At 43.6% G+C, this 14,664-nt stretch overlaps 3 pseudogenes across 1 annotated transcript; 2 read left to right on the forward strand and 1 right to left on the reverse strand.

Moving 5' to 3' along the window:
* Positions 1–411: 411 nt before the first annotated feature.
* Positions 412–6,492, reverse strand: LOC125537104 (uncharacterized; annotated as a pseudogene). The gene is made up of 11 exons (XR_015616342.1): positions 5,751–6,492; positions 4,462–5,548; positions 3,546–3,579; positions 3,373–3,450; positions 3,185–3,286; positions 2,678–3,098; positions 2,497–2,589; positions 2,313–2,414; positions 1,685–2,148; positions 1,434–1,598; positions 412–576 (listed from the first exon to the last, which is right to left on the reverse strand). The product of XR_015616342.1 is annotated as an uncharacterized LOC125537104 (transcript).
* A 4,237-nt stretch (positions 6,493–10,729) lies between these two features.
* On the forward strand, positions 10,730–12,153 carry LOC147984933 (uncharacterized; annotated as a pseudogene).
* A 265-nt stretch (positions 12,154–12,418) lies between these two features.
* Positions 12,419–14,083, forward strand: LOC147984934 (uncharacterized; annotated as a pseudogene).
* The last annotated feature ends 581 nt before the right edge of the window (positions 14,084–14,664 follow it).

Here is a 14,664-nt window from a genome sequence, read left to right on the forward strand (position 1 = left end):
ATTCTTGTTTTCATGGCATTAGGCATATTGCCACGACCCACTGCGCTTGTGGCATTAACTTTTGGCAACAAATATTCCAATCGTCGTAACAGGAAATTGCAACATACTTGTTTTGATGGTGACAATAGCAAGAAATTATTGCGACAATTTAAACTTTCCGTGGCGATGCTCTGTTTCAACAAACTTACTTTGGTGGCGCCAAACTGTTATCGCATCATGAAATTTTTTGTGGCGCCAAACTATTACAACAATATAAAGTGCTCCATTGCAACATCCTAGTGCAACAAAACAGATAGGCGTAGCAACTGAGATATGATGCAACACTATATTTTTAGTGGTGGTAGCATGTGGCAACCAAAAGTGGGTTGTGGTAATAGTCTATTGCAACCGTAAAAAAATACAAGCTTTCAATTACAATATTCAAAACCATACGTATAATATGTAGATTCATACAATTCATAATTCTGATAGAAAATATCCATCAAATAAAACTGAAATGTAATTTAGCCATCCTAATTAACTTCGAAGACTAAACTGCCCGTGATCTAGAGTCGAGTCCAGCTAGTTCTTTGGATCCTGCAACCAAGAAATAAAAAAAGTTCTAGTTAATGAGTCAAACATAACATACGCCATACAATTATGCCAGCTCCATTGTTAAAAACTATTGCTAGACTAACTAGCTAATACTATGTCAGCAAGCATGTAACTAAGGCATCAGAACAACTATACAAGTGTGAATGGCTAAGGCATAACCACAAGTACATCTACTAAAAGTTTTTTTTTCAGAAAAAAACATTGCTTTTAACTTAACAGTGCTGGGCTGAATCACCCAAAGCACAGAGCAGCCACAAGGGCTGGTACATCAGCCTCCCCATTCCAGTTAGGTTCTAACATCCTATCAAGTCTAGCAAGCGCATGAAAAACAGAGTTTGCCGAGCGACAACATACATTTATTTCATAATAAGAAAACCATAATTTGAGCGGGTACTTGGTATCCTCAATAACAGCAGCATAGGCCGACGAGTCCACCTTATTGATATTAAGTGCTTCCATCAGGAGTTGCGAGTCCATTTAAAAAATGACCCTCACAACCCCTATATCAGCGGGAAGAGATACTGCATGGGACATTGCAGTGGACTCATCAGCAAAGGCATCACGCGCATCATCATGACATCCTGCTCGTGCATACAGAATGGTACCATCATCCGATCATACATCTACTAAAAGCTCCTGCTATTGATTTAAGTTATGACTAGATGTATAGTTTCAGTTAAGTTCATGTCCCTAGCTATCACATATTCGTTTTTTGTTGAAGTTGTGACTCGATGCAGCAACAACACATGGTAAAAGAGAAGAAGCAGCTAGCTAATTATGAAGACCAATGACGTATAAAATGCAGGTGAACATGAAGAGAAAGCAAGGTTGTGACTTACCATTGCTTTAAACATTCGAGATTGCCTTGTTGCAGCTTGTATGAGCGCATTTGAAGAAATAGCAGTCGGCCTTGAACCTGGAGTCTTATTAGGACTAGATGTCTGTGAAACAATATTTTGCAAGTTTGGATTACTATTTTCTTTGTCAACCCTCTTCGTAGGCACCTGTAAATAGAAGTGCACTTTTAGCAATGCAAGTAAGCAACATAAATCTTACAAGGTCGGAAGCATATGACTGTAATCACCATCACCTGTTGGGTTCCCATCTGTTTGCTCAATTCTACAAACTTTGCCATCATGTTTTTTCCAATTCCAGCCTTGATGTTCGCTCCTCTTGCAACAATCTTTCCCTTTCAGCACGCTCTTCTTTTAACCTCTCCTCAAGTTGTTCTCTCTCAGCACGCTCCAAGTTAATCCTCTCTTGTGTGTTAGCACGTTCAGCTTGTAGTTGATCTTCTAAGTCATTGACCTGCTGGCTGAGCTGAGAGTTTCGCTCCTGGGTGGCTGCTGTAGCACGAGCTTGCTCTTCAATCTGGATACGGAACTTTTCAGAACTAGTTGAAGTTTTGGCCATGTATCCGTACCCACGAGGCTGCGATGACTTGCATTCCAGAGTGTCTTTGCAAGCGGTCTGGAAAATATTGTTTTTCTGCTCACTTGAAAGTGGACCTTCAGTTTCAGCTTGTTTGTTTTTAACCTCTTCAAGTGCTTTGTCCTAAAATGAAAGGAACAATTATAGGTGCAGCATCAATATTGACACTATAAAAGATGAAACAAGAATAACACGGTCCAACGCATGAATAATCGCATCTGATGATGAAACATGCCGAATTCACATCATTGACTAACTATAGAATAACCAAAAGTCAGTGTACTCACGTAAACTTTCTGGGAATCTGTGTTAGACCATGTTCCATCGTTTGTGTGGGTGAGTTCCCATAGAGCAATACAATCTGGCTCTTCTCCAGTTTCCAAGTTTCTCTGCAAGTAATATAACAATGAGATGCTTGAAACATGACACCATATTTAGCAGCAAGGCATAAATATTTAGTTGGACTCATACCTTCTCAAAACTAACTTTCGAGTAAGATTTTGATCCCATTATGTGTTTTGTCTTCTGTTTCTTACGGTTATCGGCGTTCATTTGGCTGCGTTCCTATCAATTCATTGAAACCAGATATAACCAGTGAGACTAGCCATTTGATCTTAACACATAATAGACAAACCGTGATCTTAGAGATAACCTGAAATTTTGAATAAGTGCCAAAGTACTCAATCATCCATTCCCACTCTTCTGGTTGTAAATCTTCTGGCAGATTAGCCAATCTAGCTGCATCTGTTTTGTATGCCTTGTAAGTGGAGCTTAGAGTTGATCGCCAGCCTCTATATCTCTCTTTCGCAATTTTGAGAACTTTTTCTTCTGTTTCTGGTGTATCTTCTAGGCAGGGTGAATGTCCGACCACGTCCTCACTCCAATGAGTGGTAACTTTCTTTTCATTATGACTACCACGTCATCCTTGAACGAACGATAGTTCATTCCTACTGTACCACCCAATTTTTCAGAGAATGTAATATTTAGCTTTGCAGATCCATTGGCAAAACGCTTCTTAGATGCTTTAAAACCTTTTAGAACACCTCGCCCTTTCTTCTTCTGTCCACCAGCTTCTATAGCCCAGATCATACAAGAAAAATTGTATTACTCAGCATTAGATTGTAAAAATGATGACATAAATGTAAACGAAAGCAAGTACCATCCTGTAGTAGCGCACGGTTGCGGCGAGCATGGGATGGCCATTCAGCAAGGGAACACATGTCATTAGCAGATACTGGAATGTTAGATTGTTCTGGAGTTCCTGTAAAAGATTTTGTAGTCTTGAAGGTTTAGCTATTTAACCCACACCAAGATTTTATGCATTATAGCAAATGCTAAACAATTTACCAGATTTGGGTTGTCCACGTTGGTTTTTGTATGCCGTTATACTTTCCATCCTTGTTAAGAGAACAGAGCCTTTCTTTACTGCACACAAAAACAATCATGGGACTTAGCATTAACAAAGTATTGATATTCTGCACCATTCAGATAGGTGATTATGAAGTAAGGATGTTGTGTACCCGGAGCATCCTCCGTAAAATTCATCATTGTGCCCTTGTGTAGGTAAACCAGACATATGTGAATGGACATGAAAGGCAAAGTATCAGTGATAGGTACATGAAAATACTACTCTGAATCTATAGGGAAAAAAATCCAATGTGACTCGTGTAAGACCAAATATCTATTAAAAATCATCTTATGGTAATCTGAATCAAATGCAATGCAGAGGATGACTAAACCTGGATATGCAGCGGCAAAGCTGCTCATACAACAATCAATTAAGCTGCTTGTATTAGCTAGCTAGCTAGCTTTGTACATACAGAGTACGTCTATATCTTTCAGTTAATGGATCTAATGGATCTAATGTTCAAAAACCAATCTAATGCTCACGACCCCCTTTGGCATCCAGGAGGAAACAGAGCGAACCAGGAGCAGAGATGGTGGAGAGGTCTGCAGGCATCTCGGGCACGCTGGGGTCGGGTGAGGCAGTAACCAGCGCCTGGCCACCACGTCACAACACCGGCGTGCACAGCCAAGACGGCTGCGGCCATGAACCGGGCTGGGAGGCCCCCTCGAGCCCCAGTTCAAGGCCGAGGCGAGCTCCATGGCGGCCAGCCTCCAGGCCAAGTTGAGGCGCTGCGCCGACCCTCCAGGCCGCGAGCGCCTCCGCCGAGGCAGCCAAATCGAGGCGCGATGGGAAAATGCCACCGGCGGCGGCATGTCCCCTGCCCTGACTTCTTTTCTACGGCCAAGCGGCGAGCGGAGGAGAGAAGGGGCAGCCCCTCTGAATGGATCGGGATCGAGAGAGCCGCGCACCGAGGAGGAGCTTGTGGGGGTTTGATCCCGGACAGATGCGGGCGCAGAGGAGAGGGAGGAGGGGGAGATTGAGGAGGACTAGATTTTTCAGCGATGGAGGAGATCAGGAGGAGGACTAACCTGACGCCGTGCACCTGATGTGGTTCGTTCTGTTGACGCCGTCATGACGCCGGCAGCACAGATGAACCGAGACGAGAGCTCAGATCCAATCGCCCATGAAGACGCCATCGTTTGGTCTAGAATTATATATTCGTGGGTTGTTAGGAAGGTATTTAGCGGGAAGCTAATTTTTTGGTGGGAACAAAGACGCTAATTTGGGACCTTTTAGCGGGAGGTTAAAAAATATTGGCGCGTACACCTAAATTAGGTGGTGGGAAAGTAACTCTTTCTGTTTAAAAGAATGCAAATTTGCCATGATGTAAAATGTTTGCCATGGCACAAACATACTGCATGTTAATTGACATGGCAAAATTACCTGGGTGGATTTGCAGTAGTAAGTACAAAAGCAAAATCAAATCTCTTAAAAGTTGCAATGCTTAATGTGGTCATCATCAATCCTACAAAGTCAAAAAAAGGGAAACAAACACATATTTCTACAATCAACTCAAATTTGTTTTTTTACTACTCCATGTGAACATGGCCAAAGTTGTAGTGGTGACATGGCGAAAACTATATTAGAGGCATGGCAAATAGATTAGCAAATTTGCCATGGTAAAAAAATATGTGTATGTCATGCCAAAAGTTATAGTGGTGACATGGAAAAAGCTATATTAGAGGCATGCCAAAAGCTATAAAATCCTTTTTGCCATGGCAAAGCAGTGTTCAACAATATATACTTTTGATTCATGGCAAAATCTAGAGAAAATCCGATTCATGATTCATTTCAAAGCTAGAGTTTGTATGTACTGATCACATGGCAAGTTTACAAAATTTGCACTACAGACTAAATACAGGAGGACAAATGCCATGGCAAATTACTGAATATAATTCTCGCAGGAGGACAAACAACACTAAACAGTGCTAAACACTACACACTAGTTGCCAATTTGCCATATTGTACTAAATATCATGTTCTACACAATTTGCCATGCTCAAAAGAAACTATTCCAGAAAAAATATTGTCAAGATGTACCCAATGTGTACCCATGTGAACCAGAAATCTAAAATCTGCTCGATGCACATATCCTATCCCTGATACTCCAACTCCCTGTACAACAAAAGTGCAAAGTTTCAGTGTACATTAAGCTGAACCTGAACCATTCTTTGTGACGAAACTTCCTGTTCTAACTAAATCTGCACGCATGTGCTCTGCTGTTGTGCTCGTCCCAGGTCAGTAGCAGTAGGAGAGCTCAGCTAACGGCAAGGCACATGAGCACAGCTCGGGCGGCTACTAGGAGGCGGCGAAATACCTGGGCTCGGGGTGAATCCCGGTGAGCAGTTCACCATCCGCACATCACTAGAAGAAAATGGCGTCCCCGCCGGCGAGCAGATCCCTATTGGCGCATCGGCGAGCAGGTCGGCTGCGAGCCGCAAGGCCTCGTCCACCTCCTAGTTGACCTCCATGAAGCGCCGTGGCGTCAGCGTCAGCACCTCCACTACTCTCTCCCTCCGCGCCCCGCCTCCTCGAACAGCACCGCGCCCGTCAGTACCTCCATTGCTTCTCCCCCTTCCGCGTCCCGCAGCCTCGTGCGCCACCAGGCCCCGCCTCCCGGTGTAGGATGACGGCGCCGCCGCTTCAGCTGGTCGCCATCGCCTCCCTCGCGCCCAGGGCCTCGCGGACATCGCCATCGCCGCCGGGTTGGAGGTGGGCGCATCGCAGGGATGGTGCGGGCAGCGTCGCCCCGAGAGCGGCGGCCTGGTGCTCGTGGCGGCCCTCGGCCTCGGACCGCGACGGCACCTCGCTCCGGTCGGCGAGGAGCTGAGTCGTAGCGCGGCAATACCTAGTGCTCGGCTGTAGCGAACGCCAAATCCCTGGCCCCCTTCGCGGATCCCTCGACCCCTGCCGCCGCGACTGTGGCGGGATCTGGTCAGGGAGGAGCCTCGTCGCCGGCGAAGGCCACTCCTCTCTGTATTGCGTGGCGGAGACAGAGCAGTGTGCTCTGAGCGGTGGAGCAAGGGGAGAAGAAGATAGGATTGATGCTGGCGTTCGGGATGAAGCCTGTTTTAGACTGTTTTACCGAACGAAAACAAAACGTGACGTGTCGGACCTCAGTTGCTATGAGATTCGTGCCTGTAGTCAATGGCACAGAGATTCTAAATTACGGGGTTTTCAGGAGTTACGAGTTATAGATTCCGAAATTTATTTGTAAAAAGTTATATCATGATGAAAAATAACACCAAATACGAGTACCAAGCACCTATAAGATGTGCAAAAAAATCAATTAGTGCCGATGGAGAACACTGAAACCTCATTTAATATTGAGATTTATCGTCTTAGGAATGTGTTGTTTCATCTTGGATCTGCACTTAGGTTGGGATATGTCAAAAATTTGTGCCTTGGTCAGTTGGTCAAAGCAGCAAAAAAATGGCAAGTTTAGAACTACAGGTCACAGAAACCTCATGCGACCCTCACTTTAAACTATTAGGTTATACTCTTGTCTCGAAACATAAGTACTGATGGGATGGGTTGATGAGACAGTCGATCTATGTCGGTCCCGATCTAAAATTCCGATCTTGAGATGGGGTGATCTCAGCATCATTCATCTTATCGGATAATCCGTGGAGGGTTCGTCCAAGCCAGAGTAGGTCGAACATAATTATGTCGCTTTTGTTCAAATGATAATCATAGAGATTCAACTATGTAAATCAAACAACCAAACCAATTTTGTTTTGAGATTTATTGTGTTAGGACCGGGTCGGAACACCACTGGTCTAGGGGTCGCCGCCACCAACGACGGCGGCGGGGAGGAAGGGAAGAGGGAGGGCTTGGGAGGAGGGGCCGGGGGTGGATGGACGGAGAGCTCGAAAATGGATCGCACGGTCTTGGAAGCTTTCGACGGAGCCGCCCCCGGATTCGTGGGAGACGAGTTGCCCTGAGCCTCAATAGCGGCGGGGAGGTGTCGATGGGAGGAATTGAACAGCCAGGTGACTCTTCGGGACACATGGACGGTTAAGGGAAATTGGCTGGTGCCAGGACCCGGGTTGTACTTGAATAGAATTACTATCTTCTTTCAAACAGAAAAAGAAAGGGGTGAAAAAATATCCAATTGCCCGTGAACATATTTCAGTAAAAAAATTGCGTGGACATATTTCAGTAATATATGTTATTCGACCTTAAAAGAAAGTATATACGGCAGAAGAGCGTGTCTGGTCACCCGGGCGATCGAAGCACCCAATGGCGCGACCGACCAGACGACCGGTCTGATGCCACGTGCCCCGGGCGATCGAAGCACCCAGTGGCGCGACCGACCAGACGACCCGTCTGATGCCACGCGCGGCTGAACCACAAAGGAGGGGATCGAAGGAAAGAAAAGGGGCGCGACATCATTTCTGTCACCCCTCAAAAAAGAAAAAAAAATCAAAGCGAGAACAGAGACAGGGGAGACACCAAATCGAACCCAGAAAAGAGAAAGGAGAGAGACAGGTCGAAGGAAGAGGGAGGTGAGAAGAGGGTTTCGGGAGGCTCGTGTAACATCCCAAGTTTTCAATTTGGAATGTTATACATTAGATCATGCGTATTTTATTTATTGCATTTTAGGTCCGTAGAAAAGTTCATTTTGTTCGGCTCATTTTTAGGAGTCGAGGAAAATTTACTTCATTAGTTTTGGAGTCCGGTAGATTTTGTTTTCTGTGTTTTTCCGAGCGCGGAACTGTTTAAAAAAAAACTGGACCAAGGCCGGCCAGGCCAAGGCCCAGCCGGGCCGAAGGCCACCGCCCCAGGGAGCCGCGCGTGCCTAGCGCTGGCGCAGGAGGCCGCCGCCTCTTGCCTCGCCTCTAATCCGTTTTGGATTAGGGTTAGTCCTTTTCCTTGTTTTGTTTTTCCTAGTCCTACTCCGTTTGCCTTTTTCTTTTAGGATTCCTATTCCTAGTCTATTTCTTGTCTCCTACCCCAAGTCTCCTCACCCCTCCCCAATATAAATACCCAAGCACCCCCCCCTCTAAAGCATCAAACTCAAAGCCTAGAGCTCCACCACACCCCGCGCCGCGCCACTCCTCACCCGCGCCGCACTTTAGCCACCGCGCCGCGCTGCCCTACACCACCGCCACTGCCGCGCCCTGCGTCACCGCCGCCGCCGCCCTTGTGCCCGCACCGCCGCCCCTTGCCCAACGCCCACGCCGCCGGAGCCCCGTTCGCCGGAACCTCGCCGGAGGTAGCCCCGCGCCGCATCTATTCTTTTCATCGGATCGTTTTCTTCTAATCGTTCCGATTCTTTTCTTCTAAACCGTTCCGGTTTTCTAGATCGGTTTTTCGTTTCGATTTCTTTTCCGAAAACCCTAGATCGGTTTTCGTTCTTCTTTCGGACCGTTCGTCTCAACGAACGTGATCACCGATTTTTTTCCCGGTTAATGACGTCCGTTCGTTTAACCGTTCTTCGTTTTCTTTCTCGTCGGATTTATTCCGCAATTGCGATCTCAGATCCGATCTTCTTTCTAGTTTTTCTTCTCGCTCGTTTATCAGAATCAGGTGATTCAAGCGCCTGGAGTTTCGTCTTGAAACCGTCGTTCCGTCTAATCAATTTGAACAAGCTTTTGCCACAGTAAAAATTTGACCTAGTTTCAACTTGCTAGAACCGAGTAGTTTTCCGCCGTTTGTTTTCTATTTCTTTGTTCGGTCCGTTCTTTCTTTGCAACCGGAGTTATTTAGTTGAACTTTCTGGTTCGTTCTATTGTTCGAGTTTTCCTGTGCGTTAGATGAGTACTTATTGTGTGCTTGCTTGTTTGTCTGCGATAGACTGACCGGAGTGTGACGAGTAGGTCTATCAAGAGTTTTGAGTGCGAATCATCTTCATCAACATTGCAGGCAAGTTCACACTTTGATCATACCTTTTCTACAACCTAGTTTTATTGCATTAGATCAATCCTCACACATTGCATGATTAGGATCTAATTAAATTGTGGGATGGGAAGTAGATGAGGCAGTACCTATTACCTGGTTACCATGAAACCTTTGGGAGTTACTTCTACGTTTGCTTATTATGCCATGCTATGCTAGTAGACGTGGATTGGGTGAGTGATATCCATGACAGATGTGAGTTTGATAATTTTTAATGGTTTATCTAAGGTGGCAACTTAAACACACATCTGGGTGGATTGAGGCACCTGATGTCTATCAGGACTTGCCTGTTTTTTTTGGACCGCCACCAACGACCTGAACAACAATAGTATGATTATCCCCTCATGTTTCTCTCTGTTTTTTTCATTGCAAGAGCAGCAAATTTAGATTGAAAATACATCACATGAGCATTAGTACTGTGCTATACATACAACATAAGGATGCTGATTTTAGTTTGAAAGTAGCAAACTAATTTTCCCTTGCTTGTTGTTTTATCGGTAGCTACTTTCATGTTCTTCCACATCTGCAATAATAAGATGGTTCAGGCAAATAATAAGATAGAAAACCCATGCAAATTTCAAAACTGAATCTGATGAACATGAATGACGTTCATATACTTCAGTTCAGTTCAATTTGTTCCCTGCTCATGTGCTTATATAATCGCAAAGCTGCTGTCTCGAGCTCCTTGGCTTAAGATGGTGTCTTCTTAGTGATGTTGCTCCAAAACATTTTGGCTGCTTCACACTGAACCTCAAACCAAAGGGAAATTAAACAAAAAACACACCGAATGGAACTTAAGCAGAAACACACAGGAGCTTTAATTGAGTGAATCATTCAAATTAAACCATCTATAAAAATTAATATATGGCTGCAACCATTCAACTGAAACTCCTAAAGTAAAATTGCATGACAAGTATCATACACTGAATCAAGTAAAGAATCAAGCAAGTATCTTGAATATGATATGTAGCGTGAGGTATGTAGAATAACACATTCGTGGAGATCAGTAGCATAAAGGTATGCTATGTTCTTCAGCATAAGTCAAACAATCTGGTTGTTAGTTTTGAGCCGTGATCTCTTCACTGTCCCTGAATTTCTGTTTTTGCATTATCTAGCCAACTACTAAACTAAACTTATTTAAACTCATGTCACATATACTACCATGTGATAGTAGTACTATTTCTTCTTCCATCAACCAAATTTTGCTTTACAATGTATAGATAAATTTTGCTTTACCATGTGACAGTAATATTTGTATGTATGTATCCCTGTTGTCTTGTCTTGTAATGCAGCTAGTGATGCTGTTGGCTGTAATTTAGCTACTAAAGCAGCTGTTATTTTTTTTAACAGGACTGGCTTTACGGAGATAAGGCAAAAATTACACGAGATAAGAGCTGGATGGACAGGGAAAGAAATTCTGTTGAGTGGCAAACTGGCATGAAGGATTTCTTGAATTTTGCCTTCGATGGTGCTCACCCAGACTCAACAGTCCCATGCCCATGTAGGAGATGTCTCAATGTTGTTCCAAAAACGAAAAAGGATGTTCATACTGACTTGTTGTTCAATGGGATGGATCCAACCTACACTCACTGGATATACCATGGTGAACAATCCGATGAGGGAAGCATGTCTGAAGATTCTGATAATGAAGATGCTGGAGATGATGGTGCTGGGGTATGTGACATGCTCAATACTCTCGTAAGGGGCACAAACATGGAAAGCAATGCAGACATTGGTGAAGGTGCGGGAGACATTCATGTGGATGCTTCCAGCGGTGATGAAAGGAACCAGGAGCCAAATGCAACAGCCAAGGTCTTCTTCGAACTATTGAAAGAGGCAAAAAAAGAGTTGTACCCAGGTTGCAAGGATTTCACGAAGCTATATTTCATTGTGAAGCTTTACCAAATCAAGTGCGCGTTTGGGATGACCAATAGAGCATGTGACTTAGTTCTGCAGATGTTCACACAGGTGTTGCCAAAGGGTCACTGCATTCCTACTAATCTCGCTAAAGTAAGGAAGGTGATCCAAGATCTTGGGCTGGACTACAAGAAGATACACGCGTGAGTTAATGATTGTGTGCTATTCCGTAATGAACATGCTGATGCAGAAGAATGCCCTGTCTGTCATGCGTCTCGATGGAAATCTACTCCTGCTACTGATGAAGACAATGCATCAAGTCGTAAATCAAAGAAGCTAGTGCCACAGAAAGTTCTAAGGTATTTCCCGCTCATTCCAAGACTGCAAAGGCTGTACATGACAGAACATATGTCATCACATATGAAATGGCATAAGGAGGGTCGGATGGATGATGGCGTAAAGAGGCATCCTGCAGATTCCTAGGCATGGAAGCATTTTGATAGGAAATATTATAAGAAATTCTCAAAAGATGCTCGCAGTGTTCGGCTTGGCCTTGCTTCAGATGGATTCAACCCCTTTAGGCTCATGAGTATATCACACAGTACATGGCCTGTCATTCTTATTCCATATAACTTGCCACCTTGGATGTGTATGAAACAAGAAAATTGGATTATGTCAATGATTATTCCAGGACCAAAGTCTCCAGGAAATAACATAGATGTGTACTTGCAGCCCTTGATTGATGAACTGAATGTTCTATGGGAGGATGGTGCTGAGACATATGATGCTGCAACTAAAAAAAAATTCCAGATGTATGCATGCTTGTTGTGGACCATTAGTGACTACCCAGCTTACGCAATGCTGAGTGGTTGGAGCACAAAAGGCAAGCTAGCATGCCCGTATTGCCACAAACATACAGATTTTTTATGGCTCAAGTATGGTCGAAAGCATTGCTACATGGGACACCGATGTTTTCTGCCCAGGACCCACAAATGGCGTCGAAACAAGTGTTTGTTCAACAACAAGGCAGATAATAGAGAAGCTCCAGTGGCACTTACAGGTGAACAAGTTCTACGGGAACTTGATAGCATTCAGCATGCACCATTTGGACGGTCAAATAAGAGAAAGCGACCGGAAACTAGTAGTTGGCATAACTGGCGGAAGAAAAGTGTATTTTTCCAGCTCCCATATTGGAAGAACTTGCTCGTAAGGCACAATTTGGATGTTATGCACATCGAGAAGAACATTTGTGACAGGATTGTGGGGACTTTGCTTGAGATGGATAAGAAATCAAAGGATGGTGTGAAGGCTCATCTTGATTTACAGGACCTGAAAATTAGGAAGGACCAGCATCCAAAGCCTGGTAAGCATAAGTATGACATAAAGAAAGGTTGCTATACTTTAAAAAAGGAAGAAAAGATAATGCTCCTCAAGTTTCTGCAGAGCATTAAGATGCCTGATGGCTATGCTTCACACATTAAGAGATGTGTAGTCCTCGATCAGTGCAAGATTAGTGGACTCAAAACTCATGATTGTCATGTTATATTTCAGAAACTTCTTCCTATTGCATTGCGCAAGCTTTTGCCAGAGAATGTTGTTAACCCATTGCTTCAGCTGAGTAAATTCTTTTCCAATTTATGCTCCAAGGAGTTAAGGGATGAAGATTTGGAGAGGTTGAGCAAAACAATTCCAGAAACTCTATGTCAGCTTGAGATGATCTTTCCACCAGCATTCTTTGATATTATGATGCATCTCCCAATTCATCTTGCTGAAGAGGCCCGATTGGGAGGGCCTGTCTTGTACAGATGGATGTATCCAATTGAGCGATACTTGCGTACGCTCAAAGGATATGTGCGTAACAAGGCTCAACCAGAAGGTTCTATAGCAGAGGGGTACATACTTGAAGAGTGCATGACTTTTTGCAGTCGATTCGTTGATGGAATGCCTACCAAGCTAAGTCAGTCCGAACGTCATGAAGACGGGGGTACAGATCAATCACCAACGGGGATTAGCATAATGAGTACAGTTGATTACTCCAAGAAAGGTTTTGTTTGTGAATCATTGTCTTTGGCTGAGATTAATCAAATGAGGCATTTCATAATAACAAACTGTGAGGAAACCGCGCCATGGATTGAGTAAGGATACTTATGTATTTAATTCACATCATGATATGCTTTAATACTTTCCTGTTCAACTAACAATCATTTCTCTTTGAAGTGAACATCGTGAGGAGCTCAGAAGGAACAATTCTCCTAATCCTAAAAAGCAGCACAAGGAAGAGTTTGTTGGTTGGTTTGAGAGATGGGTAATTTTCTTTCGCATTTTCACTAATGTTCCTTGTAATAACGTACCAACGCTGTACAATACACTCACACATATTCTATTTCATGAAACAGATTACAGAACTCCACAATGATGGGAACGTCAACAATCTTATTTATGCACTAGCTAAAGGACCTGATCATCTAGCTCGGGTATACAACCGTACAGTTCTGAATGGATATTTCTTTCGGAATTCCTATATAGAGCAGGACTTGAGTACCCAAAATAGTGGCGTCATAGTCAATGGCGATGCAAACACAGGAAATATTGATTATTACGGGGTGATCAAGAAAATCATATTTCTTGACTTTCCTCTTGATAAGGAGGTTGTTCTATTCCAGTGTGACTGGTTTGATGTGCCTCCTGCCAACAAAACTGAAAGTAAGGGGTATAAAAAGGACAAATATGGAATTATTGACCTTGACACTACTCTACACCAATTCCAGGGAGACCCTTACATTCTAGGCCTCCAAGCTCAACAGGTTTTCTATGTGAGAGATGTGAAGAACCCTGATTGGGTAGCTGTTATTAAAATGAATCCATGAAATTTGTTTGCTCCTTCTGTTTTAAATGGTTTAGGCCTTGATGAAGTTGTTGAAGCCGATGAGGGTGGTGAGGCAGATGTACTGGATGTCGTTGATGCAGAAATTACAGTGCCAAAAATTACAGTACCTGAAGAGATCACTAGTTGGTGTAGAAATGATGACGAAGGATCCAGCATTGATGTTTCAGTCATAGAAAATATAAAACCTATTGAGTTTGAAGATGTCCAATTCGAATCTGATGATGATACGGATGATGATGAGGCTTACGTAAATGACGGCCATGTTGCTCCTTTGGGACAAGAAGAATTGGATGATGACCAGGGGTTCTTTGTATAGTTTTTAATTTCTTGGTAAGGTGCTTTTCACATGTGTAAGCCATAATTATAAGTTCCTAACTGTTATGATGGTTACCTATGAGAAATATCTCTCCTGAAGTTTAATCTGATATAAAACAGGTTGAAACAAGGCATGCCTGCATAGGGTCATATGTTGTGGCAAATGGGAACAAGAGCTAGTGCCCAGCACTAACAATTTGGTGATGAAGAGAAGAGAAGAGTGCTTGCTGTTCTTTTAGTGTTGTTGCTATTTTCCTTTTGACAGTGATGC

Source organism: Triticum urartu, chromosome 2A, assembly GCF_056163025.1.
Source record: "Triticum urartu cultivar PI428250 chromosome 2A, HENAU_Tu73, whole genome shotgun sequence".
Lineage (NCBI taxonomy): Eukaryota > Viridiplantae > Streptophyta > Magnoliopsida > Poales > Poaceae > Triticum > Triticum urartu.